This window comes from Eulemur rufifrons, chromosome 29 (assembly GCF_041146395.1).
Source record: "Eulemur rufifrons isolate Redbay chromosome 29, OSU_ERuf_1, whole genome shotgun sequence".
Taxonomy (NCBI): Eukaryota; Metazoa; Chordata; class Mammalia; order Primates; family Lemuridae; genus Eulemur; species Eulemur rufifrons.
In genome coordinates, this window is record NC_091011.1 from 68,992,504 (window position 1) to 69,019,500 (window position 26,997).

Here is a 26,997-nt window from a genome sequence, read left to right on the forward strand (position 1 = left end):
ACAGATGGCCCTGAAATGACTGGATGGGGACCAGGAAAGCCTTGTTTATCTCTTCCTGGTGCTTGTCATTAGCATCTTGCCCTCTTCTTGCTTTTTCTCTCCGTCCTCCTCACCATCATCCTCCTATAAAGCAGGGATCGCAGCTTGAAACCCAGCTGCTTCTACATGTTCCTAACTCCCTTTCCTCCAGAGCCTGGGCAGCCGGTCACACTAAGTGATGGCAACCACAGCAGTAACCTGGCTCTTCCAGCTTCTGTTCCTTCCACCCCATAATATTTTCCCCACTTGGGTTTCATATCCCCTGGAATACTCTGGAGATGCAAGAACAAAAGTTAAACTTGGAAATGTTGACTCTACAAAAGCCAATTATAAAATTCTCACTAGTGTCGTGTTCACAGTTAACCTGTGTGTCCGCAGTGACACATCACGTGTCTCTGTAATGCAGTGAATTCAAGGCAGGGGTACTAGGCTAGCTCCCTGCCTCCTGTCTTATACTGGGGCGTAGTGCTGAAGGCCCTTTGGAAAAGTCCTTTTCATACGATCTCTTCTTTGTTTAGTTGAGTAGCTATTTCTGCCTTTATCAGCCATCCTCATAATTATTGCTTCCTCTGTCAGTAAAAAGCAAGAATCTCAACATTTTCTTGTCTACTCTTCCTGAATAGCTTTCAACCCTCTCCTTCTTTGTTACTATCCAAAATGTTAAACTCCTGAAACACGGGTCTTCTGATTCACAGCTGGATGTGCTTAACCCGTCCTAGAAGCCTGTGCTTTGTGCTTTTAAATTATTTAGACCTGCCAGAGAAGTCTGAATCTGTTTCATCTTCACCTTGTCTTTCATAATATTTTTTTTTATCTTACAGTGTTCCCATTCGTCCTCATGGGCATGCTTATGGGCTAATATAACCCTCGAAATCACCTTCTGGCATTGAAAATTCTGCCTTGGGGCTTCTGAAGCACTGGAAAGTCTGCAGGGACCCCTCTCCTCCAGGCCAGTTGAGTCGATTCCCTGGATCTTTAGAGGAATGAGAAACACACCCTGACAGTAATTCCCTCCATTGGGTACAGTGGTGCTACATTCTGGCAATTGAATGTTACATGCGGATTTTAGTTTATATTATTTAAAACATACACATCCATGCTATCAGAATGTCCTTCTTTGCATTGTTGGTGCAAAGGTGACATGTGTGAAGTTAAACGTGACCTGTGCTACGGGAGTGAAATACAAATACGGTTCAGTATGGTGCTGTTGGGACAGGGACACGTGTAGCGCCAACATACTGGCATGGATACCAGAAGCCCTGCTCCCTAACTGTGTGATCTCCTGCCTTCCTAGAGGATATAAAAACTTCAATCCAAATATCAAATTCCTTCTATTTTTAGATACACTTTTAAGATATTCTTCTCTGAGAAAGCAGAAATTTTCTTAGAATTGTCTGGTAGGTTTTTTTTTGCCACCTCTAATTTGGCTTGAGATGAAAATTTCTGATCTTATAGAAACAGAAAAAAACATCTTTAGGAAGAATATGCTCACCCATGGCTTTATCAAATCTTTGAAGAAAGATACTCCCCAGGTATAAAGCACGACCCAAATCCCTTCTGTTTTTGCCACTGCTGGAGTCATACATGAGCCTCTGGGCTGACCGGCTGTGTAGACCAAAGCTCCCAACCTCCCTCCCACTCCTGTGTCCTTGCAGAGCCAGGGTCTTTGTCAAACAGGATGGCCTGAAGGCACTGGAAGACTGGCTCCAGGCCTTATGTGCATGGGTGGCTCTACACGGTCCTCTGCTAGAACTTTCTACAACATGTTGGAGTAAAACTAAGTAAGCTGGGTGTTGCTCGTTAAAGTGGTTACTATGCATTTCAGAAGTTGCCTTCATATACTCTCGGGGGAAATGAAAGGTTACAAAACAGTATGTGCAGTATAATTCCATTTTTATTTAAAAATACACACAGAATAAAAGACTATAAGTAGATACAGCAAAATGTTGAGAAAAGATTTCACTTGTCATTATAGTATTTTTTGATTGTTTTAGTTTGCTCATCTATGATGTTCTAAATTTTATGAGCATATTTTATTTTTTGACCAGGTAAAACATTCACATGGGTAATAAATGAAAACAATTTTAAAAGAGATTCAAACATTGACAAACTTTGCTTCCTCCCTATCCTGTTCTCCCTGGCTCCTATTATGATGTAAAAATTGTCATTAGTATCTTATATGTCCTCCCAGAGTTTCTTTATAAAAAGAAATGCAAATGTGATGTAAACCCTTAAAATTCATTTTCTTACACAACAAGTTGCTTCTCAGCTTTTACTAGATCATTCTGTGTAAATACAAACAGCTGTGCTGACAAAGCACAGTTTTCTTTCTCACTGACTTTGCATGAGGATGGGAGCTCTGTCCCGGCTGCAGGAGGCTTCCTGGGTTGTCTTTCTCTGGGACCCAGCCAAAGGACCAGCTGCTGTCTGGGGCAAGCTTACCTCCTGGTAGTGGGCAGGAGCAATAGAGCTGGTGGAAATGAATGATGTCACATATAGGAGGCTCAGACACCACCAAAATCACAGAACTCCATTGGCTGCAGCATGTGACATGCCCAAGCCAATATCAGGGATGTATGATCTTCCTGTTGGAGAACAATACTTTGTACCATGTGTTTTTCTCTTAACAATATGTCCTGGAGATCTATTTATTTGCACAGAGAGAAGGCATCTTCACTTTTTAAATGACTACATGGGACTTCATCGTGTGGTTACACTGTACCTTATACAACCAGTCCCCTATTGCTGCACCAAACAATGTTGAAATGAATAACCTTGTCTATATGTCATTTCATATGTGGGCAGGTGTATAGTGGGATAAAGGCTAAGCTGTCATAAGAGAGAGATCCAGACATACAATGGCTTAAGGTTTACTTCTCTTGTGCAACAATCCTAAGGGAAGGAAGGAGGTTTCCAGTCTGCTGGTCTGGTTTTTTCCTCATGATCATTCCAGTACTAGGTTCTTTCCATCTCATTCCTCCCACTTTTCTTACAAGGTCTTAGTCTGCATGTTTGAAATTAGAGTATGAGCACATCCATGTTTCAGGCCACAGGAAGGAAAAGAGGATCACAAAGAAGAGCAGAGGCAAACAAAGAAGCATTAATAACATAGCTTGGTGCAACAAGGGATAGGAAATGCAGTCTCTAGGTGGGCAGCCACATGCCAGCCACAATTTTATCATCAGGGCAGAAGGCAAGAACAGGCGTATCTCGAAGATAAATTCCTAGAAGCAGAAATGCCCAGGTCAAAGGATAAGTGCATTTGTAATTTTGAAACATAATACTAACTTATACCCCAGGTGTTGAACCATTTCGTACTCCCACCAGCAATGTATGATAACACGTCTCTTGCTTTTCCAGCTGTGACAAGGGAGAGTGCTGTCAAACTCAGGAATTTTTGCCGATTTGAAAAGTAAAAAAGGTATCTCAATTTTGTTGTGATTTTATTTTATTTTGAATGAAGTTGACAAGTTGTCAGTTGTTCTTTGATTTTGTATATGATTGTGTGTTTGTATCTTCCTTTTATCATAATTAGAAAGTGTCTTCCTTCCCTCCTCTGCTCTAGTGTCTAAAGACATTTTTGATCCTCACAACTGGGTTGGCTTATTGACATCAAGTGGATGCCAGGGATGCTGCTAAACATCTTACAGTGCACAGGAAAGCATCTTACAACAAGGAATTATCCAGCCCCAAATGTCAACAGTGCTGAGGTTGAGAAATCCTGGTTTAAAGGAATAACCCATGTTTTTCTAATAATTAGAACATTTCATATTTTACATTTAAATTTTTGACTCAGAATTTATCCTGGTCAAAAGTGTAAAGTATGTAGCCAATGTTATCTTTTTTCAGATGAGTACCTTTTTTTTTTTTTAATATATAACCTTAAATGCTTTTATTTGGTTTTTAAAATTTTTTAAATGGAGAAAAATCAAAGAATTAAACTTTAGCCAAAGAATTTTAAACCTGCAAGAAAAAAATTAGTTATGGTAAAAATAGGAAAAGCAAAATATGTAAACAGAAATCTAAGATCTGGTTACTAGAGAGGGTGGTGAACCATACATAATTCTGTGACAGAGAAATCAGAGAGTAGATTTTGACGAGGAACCTAGTGTATGCCTTTATTTTTCTTCAAGATGTCTTTTATTTCCCTTGATGTTTGGTTTGTTTTGGCTTTTATTTCCCTTGATGTTTGTTTTGGTTTGATTTTGGGATTTTTCACCTTGTTTTGTTTGTTTGTTTCAGAAGATAATTGCGTGTTTTTTTTCTAAAGGTTACATTATTTCGTATTTGGGTTATTTCTTCCCATCTCACCTTCCATCCTTCCAACACCCTATGTATGAATATCTAATTGTACCCACATCAATTATTACCCCATGTATTCATGATCTATTGCTGTTCAACAAAGTTGCTCTAAATCTTAGCAGTTTAAAACAGAAACATTTATGATGTCACACAGTTTCTGAGGATCAGGCATCTAAGAGTGGCTAGTCTGGGTGGTTCTGGCTCAGGGTTGCTCATAATGATACAGTTGAGCTACTGGTCAGAAGTGTGGTCATGTAGGGGCTCAAAGACCTATGCCAAGATCCTTCCTATGGTTGTTGGCAGGTTTTAGTTTCTCATTGGCTGTTGGGTGGAGGCCTCTGTTCCTTACCTTATGGGCTTCTCTGGCTTCCCCCAGAGCAAGTGACCCAAGGCATGAAGAGAGCTCCCAAGACACAAGCTGGAGTTTAAAAAATAGCATAATCTCAGAAGGGACATGCTATCACTTCTACAACATTCCATTCATTAGAAGCAAGTCACTAAGTCCAGTCCTCTCTCAAGGGCAGAAGACTCAAACTCTATCTCTTAAAAGGAAGAATATCAAAGAATTTTTGAACATACTTTTAAAACTACCATACCCTGCTTAGTTGACGAGTCTCCTTTATTAGATACTAAATTCTCATATGGATTGGGCTAATTTCTATAATTAATGTACATTGCTTCTGACAAATTTTTACAAGGTAATTTTTTAAAGTCCTGCCTTTGTTTATGATTTATATTAAAGGACTTGTTCACATGCATGAACTATTCTATGTGCTTCTACTGGCCTGATGTGCTTTCATCAAATGAAAATATGAAGATGAAAGTGCTTTGTAAACTCTAAAGAAATACACTCCTGGAAGGTTTTACTATGATGATGATTATTATTTTTGTGTGAAGATATATCCAAATATTTCTGTTTTTTAGTTCCAGTTTGATTTGATGAAATTGGTTCTTGGATCCAAGTTGGAATGTAAGTTGGGAACCAGTTGTGGAATTTTCCATCATAACATTTCCTGTGGATACAAACTGCACTGAAACCCAATCCAGGAAACAAACATAAAATGTGCCAACTAGTTTATATTCACTGAGTCTTATCGGCCACTCCTGGGCGTGTCTGTTTATCCTTTATGCTGTTGTCTGGGCAATCACAGTTATTGCAGGTGTGTATAAATACATCTGGATGTGTTTGGTTATAAAAAAACGAATGTACGGCTCTCACGTGATAAAACTCCAGCAGGAGTTGCTACAGGTATGTTGTGTGATATGAGCGGTGCTGGGCTGCCCAGATTTCTCCTTTAAAATTCTATCTGTAGAGCCTTTCCTTATTCTTTCAGGAATTCTTTTTTTAATTGCAGAGATCTGTTTAGCTGTAAATAATTCTGAGACAGGTAACACTTCAATCCTACTGATAACTGTAGCCTAGTAAAGAGGGAGGGAAAAAATATTAATCAAAGAAAAGATGGGAACTTAGAGATGGATAAGGATACAGGAAAAGAGGAAACAGATTGAGATATAAAGACAAATTTTTTTTATAATAGGCATTTAGCACAACTATTAATGCATTTGGATTTTTTAAATATGAAATCTTCAATTGGCAGTCCCTGTGCTGGATCCAACACACAGAAATGTTTTATCTGATCAGAAATGTGTTTAAAAATGTGGAGATTTCCTTAAAAATTGCTAGCTTTTCTTGAAAGAATCAGAATGTCTTGCAATACTGGGCCCGCATGGTAACAATTGCCCAGGGTTATACAGGTGGTGCCTGCAGCCTTCAGATCGGGTAGGGACTGTCCGATTCACTCTAGTCTCCACCAGTCCGTCCTTTATGCCTCCCCATCACTGAGGTCACATATTAGTCACCACTTATCATCTTACTTGCACTGTTATTATTCACGTGGTGGAAAAATATTTTTTGTACCTAAGAGCCAAATAAAAGTGGGACAGAAAAGACAGATTGAAGAGACCACATATTTTAAGGAAATGTTTAGCAGGTTTGTGTGGGGGGAGGGGGCATCTACCTCGTAGGCACCTGAATGTGCCCTCCCTGAGTCAGACGGTGCTGAAGTCTGAAGCGTCATTAGAGCTCTCTGTCAGTCTACGTGCCTGGGTGTCCCTACATCGACATCACATGCTCTTAAATACTGCAACAGCCTCTTTAGCATCCAATAGCCTGAGTAGCCTTTCCTTAGAATGCTTATCGTGCTGTACCTTGCTGCTATCAGAAAAACATGTGCACGAGGCTGTGTTTAAATTGCAGTGACAATTTGCGCTGGGTGATCCGCATTCTCCATCACACTCTCCCTTGGTCTATTACAGCTGACCTATCGAAGGATGCTGCCTCTGGATTACAGATAGAGGTTTCCTGTGTGCTGTTCTTAGCAGCAGATAGCTACAGGGGCCTCATCTATTTCCAATGCCATTATTGAAGCCTTTATGTCCACCTCTTTACAGGCCTCCTAGGCCAGTTCAAGCTTTTTATTAAGGACGCTTTGGGTGACACGAGTCAAGGAAGTGCTTTTGTGAGAACTTCTTTAGTGCAGCTTGTCCAGGAGAGCATTTGCAGCACACCCCCCAGGGTACTCAGAGGAGAGGTTGCCTTCACTCCAGTCCTGCTCAGTTGCCAGGGAGGGACACATCCACAGTCACCTTACAGAGTAAGTAATTACTCCCCAAGGGAGAGGAAAGGAGTCCCAGTCTTCTTATGTGAACTCACTTCTTCAGGCTTCTGTCTCCATCAGCCCAGAAGCTGACCCACCACTCCAGGGGTTTGGCAGGTCAAGATCCCTATGTATGCTTCAGTTTCTCAACTAAAGCACATTGTGCTATTTATGTGGCTTCTATACCCTGAGTAGAAAGTAGAGATTGGGAACAATGACAAAAAACCTTCAGTGAGCACAGTGAAATATTCCTAAAACTTATTTGAACCACACATGCCAGAGATGCCAGAGGCAGTTTTGTTGTGGATACACAGTTGTGTTTTGTTTTTTGGTTCTTTTTGTTTTTCTCCTATGCATCATCTGGGATTCAGCTACATGCAATAGAAACTCAATTGCACTGGCTTACCTAAATAGGGATTTATTTTTCTTCCTTAGAAATAAGTCCGTTATCATTCATACCCAATGCTCTATCTTTCTGCCCCTGTCTCCTTAGCACACAGATTCCATTCTTGTGTTTGTTGCTTCATGGTCATAAAAAGGCCACTATATCTTTAGCCTCAACTCTACATTCCAGGAAGGCATAAAAAAAAAACAAAAGGAAGAAGAAAGGAGAAGCACTTGTATTAGTAAACCAAAAGCTCTCCTAGAAATCCCTGATGGATGTTTGCTTACATGTCACTGGCCATCACTGTGTCACACAGCCATCTCTAGGAGCGAGGGAATCCGGTCAGTAGCGAATTAACTGAGTAAACTTCTGCCCTTCTTCCCTCAACCCCCCACCACCCAGATCTGTGAGAAAGAAATAAGGCGAAATTGATAATGGGCAGGAAGTTAGCAGTGACTGTCAATTCTTGTTAATTTTGGCCGGGCGCGGTGGCTCACGCCTGTAATCCTAGCTCTCTGGGAGGCCGAGGTGGGCGGATCGTTTGAGCTCAGGAGTTCGAGACCAGCCTGAGCAAGAGCGAGACCCCACCTCTACTAAAAATAGAAAGAAATTATATGGACAGCTAAAAATATATATAGAAAAAATTAGCCGGGCATGGTGGTGCATGCCTGTAGTCCCAGCTACTCGGGAGGCTGAGACAGGAGGATCACTTGAGCTCAGGAGTTTGAGGTTGCTGTGAGCTAGGCTGACGCCACGGCACTCACTCTAGCCTGGGCAACAGAGTGAGACTCTGTCTCAAAAAAAAAAAAAAAAAAAAAAAAAATTCTTGTTAATTTTGATATAACATAGACACATATATTGGAAATTATTTATTTTTTCATTTTCCTTCTCTCATAATTTCCTACTGCCTACTACCTCCTTTGAAAGAAACGAGTGAATGCTCTGTGGAGGTATTCAGAAGGAGAAGATTTCAAGTGCCTACCACAATGGAGCAGGGCTAATAGATAAATCTGAAACACAGGATGGATCTGAGCATCCTAGGAGCCAAGCGGCAGTGTCTCCGCAGAAGGAAGAAGAGTGATGCTGCACAAATGTGGTTGTCTATCAGGCATGTTTCACAGCCAGGGAACAATTTTTATTTTCTTTGTGCTAATTGCCTGTCTCTGATTCTCCCAGACATTTCCCTCACGTTGTCTGCAGATCAGTCAACGGCTGAGTTGTATTTTTTTTTTTATTATTATTGGTATTGGACTTTGGGACTATAGCCTGCTGCAATGTGCAAACACAAGTAAAGCAAATACATGACAACATGAATAAATTCATTTAAAGTAAACTACACTCTTATAATTACTTTCTTGGATATTTAGCATAGTTTCTTCTCCTCAGATAGCTTGGACAGTTATGCCTATTTGTCATTATTGCCCGTACCATTGATATTAACAACAATAGCATTTGTTGAAGACCTTCAATATGTCATAGCTCTGTACAGAACATAGCTGGGGCCCTGATGATGGGCTTCTACTCTAAAATAAATGGACAGAGGAGACTTCAAAATCTCAAGGGGGGAATAATAATTCCTTTGCGGAAATCCCAAGTTCTGGCTGGAATGTTTGCAACTGGGCTCTTCTGGAGTTTTCCTGTGGGCTCTTGGACCAGTTCCTAAGGGTCAGGTGTGTTCAATTAAGACAAATAGCTAGGCAAACCCTCTGAGTGTCAGTTCCTAATTGAAATTAAGCCATCAAGATGATCAGAATGACTAGATATTTTGGCAAAGCTGGGTGGTGAATGAAGAGATCAGGTACATGGGAAGGTGGATGCTTAAGAAAGAGGAGCCAGAGGTGTGGATGATCCAGATTCCGTCCAACACTGTGTATGGAAATATCTCTCATTTACTGTGAAGGCTTGGAAACTAGAGTTTGTCATGCTTGTGGGGCCATTTTTAATAACAGCGGAAAAGTGGGAGCTCCTCTACAGCAGCGATTGTTATTCATCTTTGAATTTTAATGCCCAGCACAAAGTAGCCAATGCACAAAAAAGTTTGAATAAATAAATAGATGAAAAGGGAACTAACTTTAAAATTATAATTTGACTTAATGAATGACTGTAAACACAACCAAAATCTGTATGGGATGGTAGGAGAAATAAATATGTCAGATTAGGTGTTTTTCAATAAAGAATGGAGAGGACAATTAACTGCAGGAGCAGGACTATAAATTCATCCTGCTTAACCTTGGGCAAGTAACTTAACTTTTCTGAGCCTCAGGTAGCATATATATCTCACAAAACTACCACAAAGATTAAATAGAATAATATTAATATATTTAAAGCATTTACCACAATGCCTATCACTTATAACCTGTCACTAAACCTCAGACACTACTAACTGTTAGGTATTTCAGTATTTCTGGCTCTTCCAGGGACAAGGGTTCCCTGTTTTGGTGCTGTCTGAGCAATTGTTCCACCTGGGAAGAAGGATAAGGACCGGCACTCCATTTTGGCGTTGCCCCACCCTTAAACCTATCCGAGCAACTGCTACACCTGGGGAAGGAGGTCATGCTTTATCAATCTGAGAATTCCCCAGCCCAGACATGACAGGATTTAGAAAGTGACCTAGAGTAGCCTAAGGGTAATTATTATGCCATTATCTTAAATCTGCATTGTGGTTTACCCCTAACCCAAGGTGGGCTTTGGGAGAGAGAGCTAGCATGTGCGCTGATGGAATTTTGAGGACACCTGTCGATCATTTGATAACATCCCACACCTCCCGAGAGCCCTCCCCTAGGCCGGGCTAATGAAAGGAAACAATCTGAGAATTTAGAGAGAGTGGGTCAGTCAGTGAGTCGATCTGGTCTGTCTCTCTCCACCCATGGAGATAGACCCGTTTTGTTCTACAATAAAGAGCTGCTGTGTGAACCCACTTCCTGCCTGGGGTTACTCTGTGCTGGTGATTTTTCCAAGGTAATAGTCTGGATGTGACACTTTGATATGTCTGATCATTCTCCGGCCAAGAACACACAGGGAACTGAGGGCAGACTGCCACCCGAACACCAACTGTTATGGATTACTCTGGGATTCTTGAAGAAATTCTGGACCAAAATCAAGTTGAGGAGTATTGTGATATTGGTAAGTCCTTTGATTTGTAGGGGCTGTTGTTGCTCAAGTATGGTTCTAAGATCTGGTATGGAGCTTCCTCAAAAGAGCAGTGCAGAGAAGGGAACTTAAGCCCCAAAGCCAGACAGACCCAAGCACCTCCAACTCTAACTCTCATGGGATGAAGATTCTTAATTGGGGAATTACAATGACCCCAGGGAGTTTGGAGAGGAGAATTGCCCAGAGCAAGAAATCTTTTATAAAGAGGAAGTCCAAGGGAGAGAAGGGAGGTGTGAGGAAATTATCCCAGAAGATGAGATTTGGATTCATGCTGGGGAGAAATGAGAGGCATGTGTGTTCAGGAAGGGCCATGGCTTCCTCAGTGAGTAGGAGAGCGCTCCAGTTCCATGACTGTGGGGGAGATACTAGAAAGGAACTAAATGTAGATCAAACAACATGATACCTGCAAGTGGTGAAGTGGAATACTTGAGGAGTTCAGAAAGACTAGCCTTCTAGGTACCCTAGTAGAAGTCTGGGATCATCATCCAGGCTTTCTGAGAGTCTTCATCAAACCAGCCAATAGCTCTCTGGCTGTCAGTTCCACCTCATTACCATCTCAGCTCCCCAGGGAGGCGGTTCAGGCCTCCATTGGCTCTGGGATGCAAGCTTTCCATTCCATTCATACCAGGATTCTGATCTGTCTTCCACACAGCGCCAGAATAAACCGTGAAGTTCTTATTTTCTTGTTAAAATGCTGGTTATTGACATTTCAATGCTTTCACCAAAGAGTTTACACCAACCACTAAGACATCACATTCCAGCAACACCAATATGTGCATATGTATGTATCTTCCTTCTCTCTCCACCTCCTCCCAGTATACACATAAAATGTTTTTCTTCTGCTCTCCCCCTACCTGGTTAATTTTACTCATATTTCAATCATTCATCCTGATGTTTCTCCAGATTTCTTATCTATTCATAGCTTCTTATCACTCACTCTGTGTGTGTGCTTAGAAGGCCTTGCTTCTTTTATATAGAGTATCTGATATTTGGTAGAATGTGGAAGCGTTGTTCTAGAATAAAAGAGCAAATGAATGGATGCCTTATGACTTTAACCAGACCCCATACTGAGCAATCAGCCTTCTGCTTAAGATCATTTCTATGATATTGAAGGAATTTCTTGGGTCTGACCTTCATAGCTTCACTTGGCCTCCCTGTAAGTCTCTTTTGCTAAGTATTTATAACATTAAACCTTTTCAGTCATTCTAGATTTGATTTCCTTAGTTCATCATTTCTTCTATCCTTAGGATATGTATTGGGTAGCCAAAATGGCTAAGGGAAATTTTTATGCAGATCATGTCTTCACCCGAATAAGACTTTTGATGGCAATGAAGTTGGCCTCCTTCTAAAGAGATTAAAAGCCTTTCATCTGGAGAGACATTTAATAAGATGCAAACATTCAGATGTTGTCTTACTGACTTTTAAAGGTAATTAAAGCTGTAAGTGAGCTAATAGTGAAGGCTCTTTGTTGATAGGGGTGGTTGTTGTTCAGGAACATTCTGGAAGCTGACTAGTTTGAGAAGAAACTGTCCCAAAAAATGCTAAATGAGTATCTCTGACATAACCAGGCAGAAAGCTCATAAATCAAACTATCTCACACAGTCACCATGCTCAGTGAAGTTTTGAAGGTTAAACATTTCAGTTCTTAATTTAGTTTTATTATTTCAAATCAGATTATGTATAGACTTTGGTTTAAGAATTAAATATATGACCAAATCAATTTAACATTTTCAATTGTGGAATAAAAATTAAAATATTCAGTGTACAAAAAGCTTAGAGTAGATGTTTATTTTTAATCACTGTTGCCGATAAACTAACAAACACAAACTATAGAATTTCAAAATTTATTGGCCTTAAGAGAAAATGATAGAAGACTTGTTGTTTCTTTGCTATTATTTTTAGAGTAATCTGTTATACACTGTCCCCATTCACAGCTCAAGTATGAAATCACAGTTTTTAAACTTATTTCTACATGGTAATGTAGCTTTTTCTGAAATGTAATGTGGGTTTCTTTCCCTCTCCTGTCTACTTCCCCCAGCAATCTCCCTTTTAATCTCTGATGATAACTTAACATGGAGAAGTGAAAAAAATGTTCTAGAACTGTCCAGTAATTTTTTTCTGTTACTTGTACAAATTTATTTTTACTAGAATTTTCTTGATATTCTCCCTCAATTGTGTACTTCTCACTGCTTATATTAGCAGAAACTGAGAGTATTGAAAGAAGCTTAGCTCATCTGGCTGGCACTTTCTGGGAATGTAAAAATCTACCATGCCTTTCAAGTATTCTGCATTGGGTATTATTCATTTACTTTTTAATTATTAGCATTTATATCTTTTTTTCTATCTTTACATATTACTTAAATGTTCAAAGGAAATATTCCCTCACTGCCAATCTGAAGAGCTTCTTTTTGAAGACACAAGTAGCATGGGGAGTCCCAGCATATGCCGAATTGAGCCAATCTAAACAGTTGGCGGTTGGCTGCTGTCGGAAGTAATTTTGAATTATACTATATTTGCTTTTCAAAAACAAGTGAAAAAAGTGTCAGTAGCTCTTCTCCAAACAATGCTCATTAGGATCTCCTAAGTTATCACTGTGTCAAAATTCTTCATTCATCTTTAAATATCTCCTTACAGTAAACCTTGAGACTTCTGTGATGTGACATAATTGGAGATTGTGAGGTACTGCACAAAGTGGGAAACATATGGACTAGGTGCAAATGCTTTGGAGAAGAATTCTCATGGATCTATCACTTCAGATTAAGCTAATTCCCAGTGGACCTGTGTCTTCAAAACCCACATTTTTCTATTTGCTAGTAACCAATTAGAAAGCCCTTGTGGTTTTCGTGTTAATTTGGAGTTTGTTAAATTATAATAGTTCCCAAGCATTTTTTCCTTCTTTTGAAATTACATGTTAGAATAAAAAAGATATACACTTTCACAAACACATATGTAATTTAAAGTAGCATAGAATGGGATGAAATGCCTAAATCTTCATTGTTACAATGCCTTTTTCTCCTTGGTAATTTTTCTTTAGGCTCAGAACTTAGCCTTTTCCAATCATCGTGTTGGGACTCAATTTTATTTTAACTTCTCAATTAACATTTCTAATTTATATAGTTGAAGAATAATATTAAGCACTAGAAGGTTTTATTAGAAATGGATACAAATACAAGTGGATCTTTCTGAGTTAATTTTGCTTTACATTAAGATCAGAGTCTCGGGAATTTGATCATGAAGGTCCATTGCAATTAGAGATTGGTTTGTTTTAGAGTAATCAAAAGTTGCAAGCTCCCAGTAACTAACCAGCAGGCCATATTAAAAGAGTAGATCATCTTAATGATTTTTCTGAGAAACAATTCAGCCACCAAAAGGCCAGTCTTATGATTTACACCCAAGTGATTCAGAATTAAATACAGGCTTTTATTGTGGTAAAGGATACTAAGTCTACAGTTCTAAGGCAAAATGTATTTATTTTAAAAATACAATGCATGTCAGTAAAAATAGGCCCAGCAGATTTGATAAGTACTGGGTAATTCCTTTCCTGGTGATATGTGACAATCACTAACAGTTCTCCTGAAATCTTTATGTGTTGATGAATTAGCCAATTTGCACTGGTAAGCCATGTCTGATCCAGTTATTTCAGTCACCTTAATAATCAATGCAGATCACTGCATGATCGATTCAGCAGCAGAGATGGGAATTAATCATAAAGACAGTTCTCTAGACTGTAGTCCAATGTAGTGCCCACAAACAGATGTGGTCTTATGCCAAGGATTCTTTTCACAGGGCTGTTTCTAAAGTTTCCCTTTTTGATATTCTTTTTATTGGTTTAGGTGCACTGTCAGTCCAAATTGTAAAACATCATAAGCAATGTTATGTTTATGACATTGCACTTAGATGACACAACTGATCTGACCATTAGGATAGATGCAAAAGCCAACCAAAATTATAGCTTAAAAATTAAATCTTTAAATTGACTTAGATTTTCCTTCTTTTGGTTTTGTTATAAACTCCAGGAGAGCATAAACACTTGCTAGATGTGCGTATACACTTGTGCCCACTGTTTGATTATTTCTAATTCTATGTATTTTTGATGAATCATATATCTAACCCATGGGATTGGTGATTTTCTAAAGATTTTTTTCTCAAGTTTGTAGAGTTTCTGATGTTAATACTTTTTTTTAACACTTACTCCTGCGATGCCTGCTCAATACTGCTTCCAGTGAAATGAAAATCATTTATATTCATCAATGAGAAGTTATCAAATGTCTTCTCTCACATGCTGATAGTTCTTCCCTGAATCTTTGTGTGGCAATGTACACTCTGTCACGTGACCTTTATGCCCACTGACACAATAATCATTAAAAACAACTGGATTGTACTCCCTGTAAACTTTGAGTCTGGGGACAGAGGGTTATTAAGTATGAAATCATCTATGACTATGATGACATCCATAACTTAAAAATACTTATTCCTCAATGAACTTGAAGCAAATGACTAAAGTAAGTGAAACTGAGAGTCTATTTGAAAAGTTTCCTAATATGACTAAACTATTATAAGAATATTCTACTTGATAGAAAAACATGATATCACAGGCTGTTTTTCAAAGTTTAATTTCCATTGAATGCTAAATGAGAAGGTGAAAATCCCCCAGAGAAAGTCAAAACCCACTCCATCTTAACCTGAAACTGTTTTCTACTAGTTTGTCCCCCAGATATGAGTTTAACAATAGAGCATCAGTTGACTTTTCAGCATGGTGCCGAGTCAAATTTGCTACATTCTAAGAGCTATGTCTTTAGGATGGTACATTTACGTGGCTCTGAATCCTCTTTACAAAGAATTTTCCTCTTATTTGTTTGCCTTGTGGTCCAACTAATCATGAACTCAATAAGTAGCAAACCCAAAAAGTGAGAAAAATATTCAAGATATGTGGGCTGTTTTAAATGTGGCCAGAGGAAAATAATTTTAGGAAGCATTTTTTTTAACCCACCTACAAAATTATCAGTCATTTCTTTAATATTGGCATTTCAATTGGTCAAGTGAACTGAGGCCATTTTTAGACACACCCATTGGTCTGAGACTTTTTTACTGATTTGATGAAGCAAGTTCTTTTAAAAATGCAAGGTTTTCCACAAGCTGAACTAAAAGGCAGCCTTCTCTACCACTTACTTTATCCTAAGCTTATTCTCCTCACCATTCCAGGAACAGGATCCCATGACCTTGCCACTTTGGGGATGCATCCATGGTTTTATACCTTCTGCAGACTCCTCCTCCTCTTTCCTGTTAAAATTAATCTTCTATGGCTCAAGTTGCACTGCATCCAAAAAACTTTATTTTCTCTTTTAAAAAATTTTGCATTGTGAGCCAAATCTAGCAGAATTTTACTTATGGGGATCCTCCAGGGCTTAGATTAAAAAGGTGATTCTCTCACAAGAGAACTTGCATTGCTTCAGCTGAGTGTCCTGGAATGTTATCAACCTGAGGACAATTTATGTTTTTCTTGGCTTGGGATTTCCCAAACTTGGCAGCAAGTGTAAATTTTATACCCACATCCAAACAAGGACAGCCCTAAGGTTACAAATTCTCAGTGGAGGCTATACCCCAAACCCAGGCCTACACAGGGACAAATCTTCATCTTCATTTGGCAATGGGAGGATTTTTTTCTTAGTCCACAATGTCATTGACTATGTAGCCCTGTGAAGGTGCCGATTCTATGTGGGGATCTCAGTCCTAACTCCCTATTCCCTGTGAAGCCTGGCATTGTCCTATCCCTATGAGGCTATCAGTGATTACAACTGGCAAGTTCTTTTTTTTTTTTTTTTTTTTTGAGACAGAGTCTTGCTTTGTTGCCCGGGCTAGAGTGAGTGCCCTGGTGTCAGCCTAGCTCACAGCAACCTCAAACTCCTGGGCTCAAGCGATCCTACTGCCTCAGCCTCCAGAGTAGCTGGGACTACAGGCATGTGCCACCATGCCCAGCTATTTTTTTTTTTCCTATATATATTTTAGTTGGTCAGATAATTTCTTTTTATTTTTAGTAGAGACGGAGTCTCGCTCTTGCTCAGGCTGGTCTCAAACTCCTGACCTTGAGCAATCCACCCACCTCGGCCTCCCAGAGTGCTAGGATTACAGGCGTGAGCCACCACGCCCGGGCCGAGAACGGGCAAGTTCTTAAGAGAACACATTGAGTAAGCTCCATTCTCTACTCGGGGTTTAAAATCCTCTGTCATAATTGGATCCTGTGAATTTAATTTATTGCACACTCAGCTGTAGATTTAAAAGAATATTACTATATTTTACACAGCATTTCTAGGTGTTCTCTATTGGGAATATTTGCAGGATAGGTAGCCTGCCACATTGCCAGAAATAGAGGTTCACAGATGCTTAGAATATTAGCTGACTAAAGCTACTCAGGTTAATCTCAGCCTAAAATGCTACAGGATGTAGAATCCATGTTATGCAATTTTGGGTGCAATAGTTGGGACTATTGTTAATTTTCTTAGGTAGCTTGACATTAGTTTTATATATATTAGTGGAATCTCCTCACTTAAATTGTAATTTCTTCCAGTTTATGGACTGCATCTTCTTTTTCTTATGTATGTTCCATTGTGCCCAGCTCAGTGACAATACAGGATGTTTGTTCAATAAACATTTATTGTTTGATTTAAGCAATAATCAGCTTCTTCTTTCATATGGCTTGAGGAAACCCTTGTAGCTGTTGCTATCCTTCCTTTTTATTTAAGTATTTGAATTTTGTCCTTCTTATGGAAAGTGTTGAATACGTATGATCCAGTAATCCCTCATTCTACTAAGGGCAGACCTTTGCAAGTAATTAGTATGGATACTAGAGACCCAAACTAATCTTTTTACTTCTGTCTCATTATTGACTGATATAAACCTGGACATTTCTATGTTGTAAATTTGGTTGTGTTTAGTCCAGTATAGTTATTTTAATAGCTGTGCTATGATTTTTTTTTAAAAGGGTATTTGAAGAGAAAGGTAAGATATTTGAAGAGAAAGACAGTGGAGAATAGAGAAATGCTTTTTGAAAGGAACCAGTGCAAAGGCCTTATTTTATGTGCTAGTTAACCTACAAGAGCTCGGAAATTCTCAAACACATGTGATGCGCACCATCAAATAGGAGATTTCTGAAATTATAGTTGTATGCTAATTACTCATTTTAGGCTGTGATTTTCTTTTTTTAAGCAGTAAATGATCCTAAACCCTCTGTCTCAGTGAGAGAGAAAAAAAAAAAAAACTTCGAAGTCGGGGATTGTTAGTCACCAATATAGAAATTGCCACTTTTTTAAATCTGAATAGAAATGAATTCGATAAAAAGAGACATAATGACGGATTTATAAAAGTAACGTTCCTTCACATAATGGGTTTCTTATTCTAATGTTTCTTTACTGTAATCCTTTAAAATTATGCAAAAAATTTATTATTTAAGTGATAGTAAAGAATTCATTAAAAGATTAATAGTTCTGGTTTACCAATTCGCTTACTAGGTCACTTAATTATTTAGTTCATTAATTCTGTAAATGTCAGACTTTCCATGAACTCTAGTGATTTGCATAAGTAAGGTTATAGTTCTACTGGTAATCAGAGTCTAACAACTTCAAATAGGAATTTGGCATCATTTATACATTTCAAATGAAATAAAGTCTTTTTTTTCTTCAAAACCAACAAGGGAAATCCAACAGCTGAGAAATTCTAACAATATAATCTAGCTATTCAGCCTCCAACCTTGTCCATTAAAAGGACCATGGTGAGAAACTGTAATGAAAAAAATCTCCAAAGAACAGGACAGAAATAGCTTTCAGATTAAGCAATATGAAGGACTCTACTTTTGAGATACATGCTTTACTTTTAGAAAATATTCCTATCAGTGAAAGAACTAGGAAGTCTTCTAGGGAATCCATATTTTATTTTATTTATTAAAAATGGTTACTCACTGGGAAAGCTTCAAGAAAAGCAACATCTCATTATCATAAGGGTCCTAGAGCAGAGCTGACAATTCATATATAATGAATATCACTTACACCATGCTAATGCATTCACATCACTCACAGGCACTGTTTAAATTTCATACAAGTGAATCTATACAATATAAAATTGGCACATTTTTAGATTTAACAATGGAATTAGTATAAATAGCCATCAGCTATTATTTAAGCTTCACCAAAAGTCATTTGGACAATGTATGGTGTAAGATTTCCTATTTTTTTTCCTTTATGCAATTTAACATTCTCTTAGCAAGTCTGAATAGAGATAATCTGCTGTTTATTAAATAAAATGAAGTGTTTGGAACCTTTGGGCTCTGTAAGGGCACTTACAATGTACGAGCACTTTCTTGGGGTGACATTCTTTTCCTAAGCCCCCTGGGAGAGGTGCAACCATTCACCTTAGGGATATTTCTCAGCAATCTATAGCCCAGTGGTTCCTTCATGACAGCATTTATCTGTGCTCATCATTCTAGATTCATTCATGTTTGCTAAGAGGATTTTAATAAAACAGAGAAAGAGCCAAAGTTAGGAATGAAGAAGGAAGGAAGAAAATCAGGTTCTCCTGGGACAAAATTCTACATTACAGGCTGAGGAAAAAGAGAACCATGGGCATTCACCAAGAAGGTTATAAAATTCTTCTGTTTCTACAGATCCATGAGAATGAGCAACAGACTAGGAATCTCTATGTCTAGCTATCTAGCTATCATCTATCTACTATTAGCTTGGTATATATGTTTATGAAAGTAATAAAATTATGGGAAACTACACAAAAGGGAATCTGCTTTCAGGGTTGTATTTTGCTTAATAACAACCTAGTTATAATATAACCACATTTGTGTGGTCATTTGTTGACAAAAATATCTACGTTTGATTTTATTGAAGGAACAATTAAAAATTTGTGTCCTAGTAAAAGTTTACAGGAAAAACTCTATATTTAAGTCGCTCAATCTGTCAAAAGTCTGGGAATTAATTTGCAAAAATAAAAGCTTAAGCTGATGGTTTCAGTTAGGAAGCTATCATCTGCAAGAAACAGAAAACTCAACTATTTCAAATTATTTTAAACAATAAGGAAATGTATTATTTCACCTAATGGCAAGTCAAGAGGTAGGAAAGATTTCAAGATTTATCAAGGCTTAAGTTTTAAAATGTCATGAAGTTCTCAAGTTTTTTCCATTTATCCTTGGTTCTGGCATCTTTTTTTGTGATGGCTTTACACTTATGGATATTAGATAATTGAAGTAGTTCCAGCAATACATCTAGACCTGGTACCTCCTACAGGGAGAAAGAGGAGACCTCTTCCTGATCATCTTGTTAACACCAAGACACCTCTTTCTGCAGATTCCACATATGCCTCCTCAAACATTAGTCACACCCCTTATCCTCACCTCTACCCCAATCTAATCACAGATAAAGGGAATGGAACCCCTAGATTGCTCAATTGATTTGGAACGGTCAGAGTTGAATTAGGGTTGGCTGATTAAGTCTGGTTTCCTTGCACTGAGCCTGGATTTACTAGCAAGAAGAAGGGGGAAATAGACTCCCTTTCTGCACCCAGAACACCAGAGGACATTGGGGGAATTCTGGACTTGCAGGCTAAGACACTCAGTCACTTGCCATGTGACCTTCTTCTGGGAAAAAGTTATACTTGATAAACTGTTATGAAGGGAACATGGTTCCACAAAGCTTGGACCATTCCATCTCCAAAGGGACAAAAGCAAGGGAGCTTTCATAACTGGGATTGTGGAAGACATGTCAAGCTTGGCAAAAAGGGAAATAGCTCAAATCATAATTCCACCACTTATCAATGGCCTCATTGGCCAAAGCAAGTGTCTCTCAGAATGTTAGTTCCTCTTATCTGTAAAAAGTGGATAACACCTGCCTTGCAGAGTTGTTGTGAGGATTCAGATCATGTATATGAAAGCATTTTGTAAACTCTAAAGCTCAATATTCTGTAATTGAAGGGTATGATTATCCGACGAACCAGTCAGTTTTACCTCTGCATGTCCTACTTCTCCAGCCATTTAGTCTTGTTTTCCTGCTGGCTCACCAAAGTAGCTTCCTGCTGCCTCATTACCACCTCATGTTTAACATGGCAAAGATCAAGGTTTTAATTTTTTACTGTAACACACTCTTCTCTTCTCAACTCTGCAGTCCCTGTGGGGAGTATTACTCCCATGCCAATCACACAGGCCCAAGTCTGGGTCTGTTTTAGGACCTGCTCTTTCAATCTCTCCCTTCACAATCATGAGTTCATTAAGTCATCTGTAATTTCCATCATTTTTTCCCTAAAAAAACCCACAAGTATCTACTGAAGATTGTTGTCATTTAACGTGTAAGCCTTCTGCAAACTTTCATCAGCTTTGCTTCTTCTACTTTATGAGAAGTCTTCCCAGACAAGATTGAAGAATTGGTAATTTCTGTAGCATGATGTTTCTTCCTACTTGCTCTACAAACTTAACCTGGCTGGGGTTAAGTTTTGCAACAATGGAGAATGCTACTAAATGTAGACACTTGATGTCCTCATCGGACACTTGGGAAGCACGTTTCTTATGTAAATCTGGGCCAGGGAGATCTTTGAGAACTTCCCCTTCTCCTTTCTTTTGCATTGGGGGAGGGTGGGCAGGAGAAGACTTGATCGAGTCTTTGGAAAAGTATAGGACTTCCAGAGAAAATCAGAACATATTTTTCATTCCTTTTGCCCTACACCTCCCAATACTAGTATTTGAACTCTAGGATGGGGCAGGGGTACATCCTAGTCCCACGGTCAAATTGGAAAAAAAAAGACTGGGATAATGTTTGCTTTGAGGAGATGGCAGACATAGATTAAGATAGAGACACATTTGACCTTCAGTTTGGATGGGGTGGTGAGCTTTGGCAATGGCACAGAGTTGATCTAAATTCATAATGGAATGCCTTTGGTGAATGTAATGGCAATGAAAGACTGTGAGTAGGGAAGGGAAATTTGACCATGGCACTGAGGTCTGTGATTGAGGTAGAGGAGGGTACCTGGAAAGTAGTAAGACATATGAGTCACATTATAAGTTGTTAGGATGTGGGCAAATGTGAGATATGGAATGGACCATAGAGACAGGATGATGGTTCAGGAAGTTACATGAAGAATGAAGGGTACTGATGAAACAAACCCAGATTTCAGGAGTTGAAGGGAAGGGTTTGAAAAGGAGTGGGACAAGCATGTGTTGAGCACGTACTATACATTAGGCACTCTCCTGTGTTTTTTAAATGAATCATCTATTTAAATCTTCGTAGCAGTTCTATCAGCTAGGTAATATTACTCCAGATGCTACAGTTGAGAAAAGTAAAGAAGCTTGCTGGAAGTCACAGAGTTGGCAACTGGCCTGTTTCTAAGCACTTGCAAACTGCCACCAAGTCTCTCAATTATATCATGTGATCACCTTCATAATAACCCTTCGGGGCAAGCAACATAAGCTAAAGAGACTACAACTCAGAGAGGTTAAGTGCCTTGCTCAAGGCCACACAGCTTGTTTTCTTTGAAACTGGAGTTTAAATCCAGATCACCTTGGCTTCCAAGCTCACTAAATTATACCAATGAATATACTAAGAACAAATACAGCTTAACCTTAGTCCTCATGCAAGCTTTCACAGTATCAGTAGTAATTTTATAGATGTTAATGAAAAGGTTTCTAAAAAGGTAGAAGTGAATCAAGAGTGTGTGTGTGTCTGTGTGCGTGTATGTGTGTGCGCGTGCATGTGTGTGCGTGCGTGCACATGTGTGTTAATTGTCCCGGGTAAGAAATGGGGCAGTTAAGGCTCCCTCTAGCAGTCTTCTCTGGCCTGCATTTACCCAGTGGTGCTCCCAGCAGCTGGGTGACTCTCCCAGTGAGAAGACCAGAAGACAGAGTGCCTCCAAAGCATCAGAGGAGTTAAGTGGGAAAACTTGTTCCCTTTTAGGCAGTTTCTTCCCTCCAAGTAGCCTTAGAAATTGCCCCCTTCCCCTCTTTACAGTCTTTAACTGCTGATTTCAGTCAGTGAAGATCATTCTAGCCTTGGAATCGCTGAAGCTTTCTGATTTCTTGAGGGGAGAGAGTGGGCAGGGACAAGGGAGGAAACTGTGAGACTGTGACATTCATCCAACAAATATTTGTTGAGCATCTACTATGTGCAAGGATGGGATGGTGAAAAAGTATAGACAAGTTTCTTGCCTTACTTTAGAGCTGAGGGCAAATCCCCACCCTCCAAGTGTCTGTGTGGACTTGGCAAGATACTTCAGTTCCGGGGTTGCTGTTTCATCCTCTACATAATGAAAATAATTATGGTATTTGTCTTTTAAGGTTGTTGTGAGGATTAAATAAAATAATCCATTTCAATGACTTGTATAATAAATGCTTAATAAATTCAACTCCCCCCCCCCCACACACATAGGAATACACAGTGCCCAGAACCACAGATGCTTAATCAATACATGGTACAGAAAGCTAAAAGGAGGGAGAGGAGTGTAGAGAGAACATGTAAATGCAAACATGTTTCTAAGTGGTCAAATAGACTTATGTTGAGTAAGGATTTCTGTAAAGGAATGCCTGGCTAACACAGATGTGTGCATCATACTGAACAGGTTTATCAAACTAGTGATGAGTGAATTTTGAAAATATGAAGTTGCCTCGCCTCCCTGCAAGCTTACTCCTACCCCATTTGACATTTTCACCTCATATTTATCATCATTATGCAAAGCTGCTAGTGGTTGACCATCTATTTAACCACAAGGCTTGTCATCTCTCTTTACATTGTGTTCAGCAAAATAAAAGATATTTAAGAAAACTGTGGCCACCTTAGGGATGAAAGGATATTATTAATACTAGATCTCCTTGGCATTTATTGATCCATAGATTGGATTATTAACATGATGCTTGCTTATTAATAATGGCTTTCAACGGTACTGTTTTGCTTTCCAGACCAAATATGAAATGGAAAGCTTAAATCATAAACCTCTTCTTGTTAGGTTTTTTTCCTCTGCTCCTCTAAACTTTTTGCATCCTACAGCATCTCCCCAGTGTGTATTGAATCTTTTATGTTCCAATGTAACATTAACAAAAAAAGTTCACAAGGATTTTACAGAAAAGTTTCTCTTCTATAAAAATTGTCTTTCTTAGATATTTATTCTCATTCTCCACTTACCAGAGGCAACCACACTGCAAGAAATTATGATTTAAATTTGTATATATTTTTTTCACTTAATAGCTGGTTAGCTAGGACAAGTTCTTTAACTTTTCCTGAGTGATTGGACTTTGAAACTGGCTAAATCTAAGTCTGGTATACAGATGTTGAACATCAACCCCCCCCCCCCCCCCCGCCCCGCCATGGGCAGATAATTTTTCAATAATCCAGTACTGCAAAGATGATCTTTTCTAATTAGTTCACTTACTTGTTGGTTTACTTATTCATTTTACAAACAAGTAAGCAGCCTGAACTCTGTACCAGACCACTGATTTGTTCCTCAGTTTATTTAATTTGACTTCAATCCCGTCATCAATAATCTTGACTCTGGGAAAGTGGAAGGAGACAGAGTAATAAAAATGGAACAGTAATACTAAATGTCAAAACAGAAATGTGTGTAAATTGTCATGTGGGCATGAGGAATGGAATGATTAATTCTGTCCATGGTAAAGCTTCAAATGATGGAAAAAAGAATATAGGTACTGAGGAAAAGAACAGCACAGGCAAGGCACAGAGAAGGGAAAGTGCTGCAATATTCAGGGAATGTAGAGGAGTAGATTTGCAACAAGCGGTGAGGTTGAACATAGATTTTGGGACCAGATTTTATCATTTAAGTTTATAAGAAGTGGAGAGGAGTAACTGCTTCTTTGTTCTAGAAGGGTAACTCTGCAGGCCGTATCATGAGGGAAGAGAAAGTGTTTGAGGGGGACAAGATTAGTTTTAAAGGCACTAGTTAATGAGTAATTTCAATAAATCAAAAGAAAGATTATGGAGATGGCATTAAAGCAGGGGCAATGAAAATGGAAAAGTGGAGACCTAACAGAGAGAGATTTTCAAGGAAGAAGAGATAACATTTTGTTCCTGGGGGTGAAGGATGAGGACAGAGGGGGTGGATGATGACACTCTACTGCATTTCTATCCCAGAATCCCATCCTGAACACCAGGACCATGAGTTGTCGGTAATGGAATCATGGGAGGGCTTTGAAGCAAATCCAGAGAGTATGTTAATTATAGAAGAGTTGGAGGGATACTTAAAGAATATCCAAAACTTATGCAAAAGAGTAAAGTCAGTTAAGGAGACTGAAAAGGTATTTTCAGACATGATGGAAGATGAAGTGTGTGAGCATGCATGCTTCTGTGTGTGTGTGTGTGCGTGTGTGTGAGAGAGAGAGAGAGAGAGAGAGGCCTAAGGTTGCTTTCTCATTTACAGAGAGAAAGTCAAGGCTCACAGAGATGAGTATTGCTCTAACACCAAAACTGGGAGAGAACTGAATCCCAGAAGCCTCTTCCTACCCAGACTCTTGGCTTCTCTAAATTTCAACATTTTCTTTCTTTCTTTTTGTTTGTTTGTTTGCTTTGCTTTGCTTTTGACAAGTAAGGATCCTTTTATTTTTTAAAAAAGTATATTGATTCAGGTTTAGAACTAACACTCCCACTTTCTCAGGTTGAAAGAATGGAGCACCAATGTGGGAGCCGCAGAGGGGACTAGTGGGGAAAGGCGTATGGAAAGGGTCTTTATTTATGGCTGTGATGGTTGGTTTCCTGTGTCAACTTGGCTGGGCTCCAGTCCTCAGTTTTTCAGTCAAATGCTAATCTAAGTGTTGCTGTGAAGGTGTTTTGTAGATGTGATTCAAGACTATAACCAGTTGATTTTAAGGAAGATTATCCTGGATAACCTGGGCGAGCCTGATTCCATTAGCTGAATGGCCTTAAGAGCATTGTTGAGGGTTCCCTGAAGAAGAAATTCTACCTGTGGATTGCAGCATCAACTTGTGCTCAAGAGTTCCAGCCTGCCCTTCCCAAAAGCCTACCTCATAGATTTCATACTTGCCCTAAATTAATTTTCCTTTTAATCACAATCCCATGAGCCAATTCCTTGCAATGAATCCTGTAATATTTATCTCCTACTGCTTCTGTTTCTCTGGTTGAGCCCTTACTGATGAGTTGCCATTAGTGAACTTATTTACAAGAGTTTCAATAGAGCAAATCTGGAATACAGGAGGCATAGGCCACTTCTAATTCACTTTCTTCCAACTTCTCCTGGAAGGAGGACAAGGCAGAGGCAGTGGTTTCTTGAGCTGATATAGTGGTTTGGATCTAGGCAGCATTCCTGGTCAAGGGCTAACATTGAGCTGGGCCTGCTAGCTAGAGTCTAGAGACAAAGGCCACCCAACTCACTGGAAGCTTTCTAAAAGTAAAATGGATTCTAAATTGGCTTTGAAAAGCAAAATAATCTGCTGAAGAATGGGTGTGCCATATACAAAAACAAGGCAATATCATCTACTACTTCCTCCTAAAGAAGGAGAGGAGTGATTTACTAGCTGATGGTTCTGTAGGAAGACACAGGTTGAAGTGCTTTCTATCTTTCAGTTAATAAATTTACATTGAGCTGCTACCACATGCTAGGCACAGAGCCGTGCCAGGTATGGAGCCAAGGCCTGGGACAGAAAAATAAATGAAATACTTTGCAGTCTCAGAGGAGTGCTTGGGCCTAGTGTAGGAAAGTAAACAGTTAAAAGCAGGAAGCGAATACCAATGCTAGATTTGAATTACTTTAAGGCCTTTGCTACTCAGAGTATGGTCTGGGAAACAGCCGCATTGGCATTCCTGGAAGGATATTATGCTATGCGAAGTAAGCCAGGCATAGAAAGACAAATACTGCATGATCTTACTTACATATGGACTCTAAAAAAGTTGAATTTATAGAAGTAGAAAGTAGAATGGTGGTTACAAGGGGCTGGGAGGGAGAGGGGTTTGAGACTGGGGAGATGCTGGTCAAAGGCTACAAAATTTCAGTTAGGAAATCTATTGTACAATACAGTGACTATAGTTAATGTATTATACATAGTCGGCCCTTGGTATCCATGAGTTCCACATCCATGGATTCAACCAACCTCAGGTTAAAAATATTAAATAAAAAACCCTGCATCTGTGCTGAGCATGTACCATTTGGTCTAGGCAACAATGTCTGGTCTCTTCCATGATGAATAAATACCTACAAATTCTTCACTATGCCAGTAGTGTATTGTTAGGGTGAACATCCATCCTGGTTTGCCTAGGACAGCTCTAATTTATTCTTATTGTCCCCAAGTAATTATTAACAGCACCCCCTTTCATTCTCAAAAGCATCTCATTTGAATGATACATTTCATGGTCACTCTATCTATTGCCAAATGGTGGTCATTGATGAACGCAATGGTTACTATTGGAGGTTGTTTTGAAGCTGACCAAGAGAAGAAAAAGGAATGTGGTTATTCAGCACTGGGGCTGC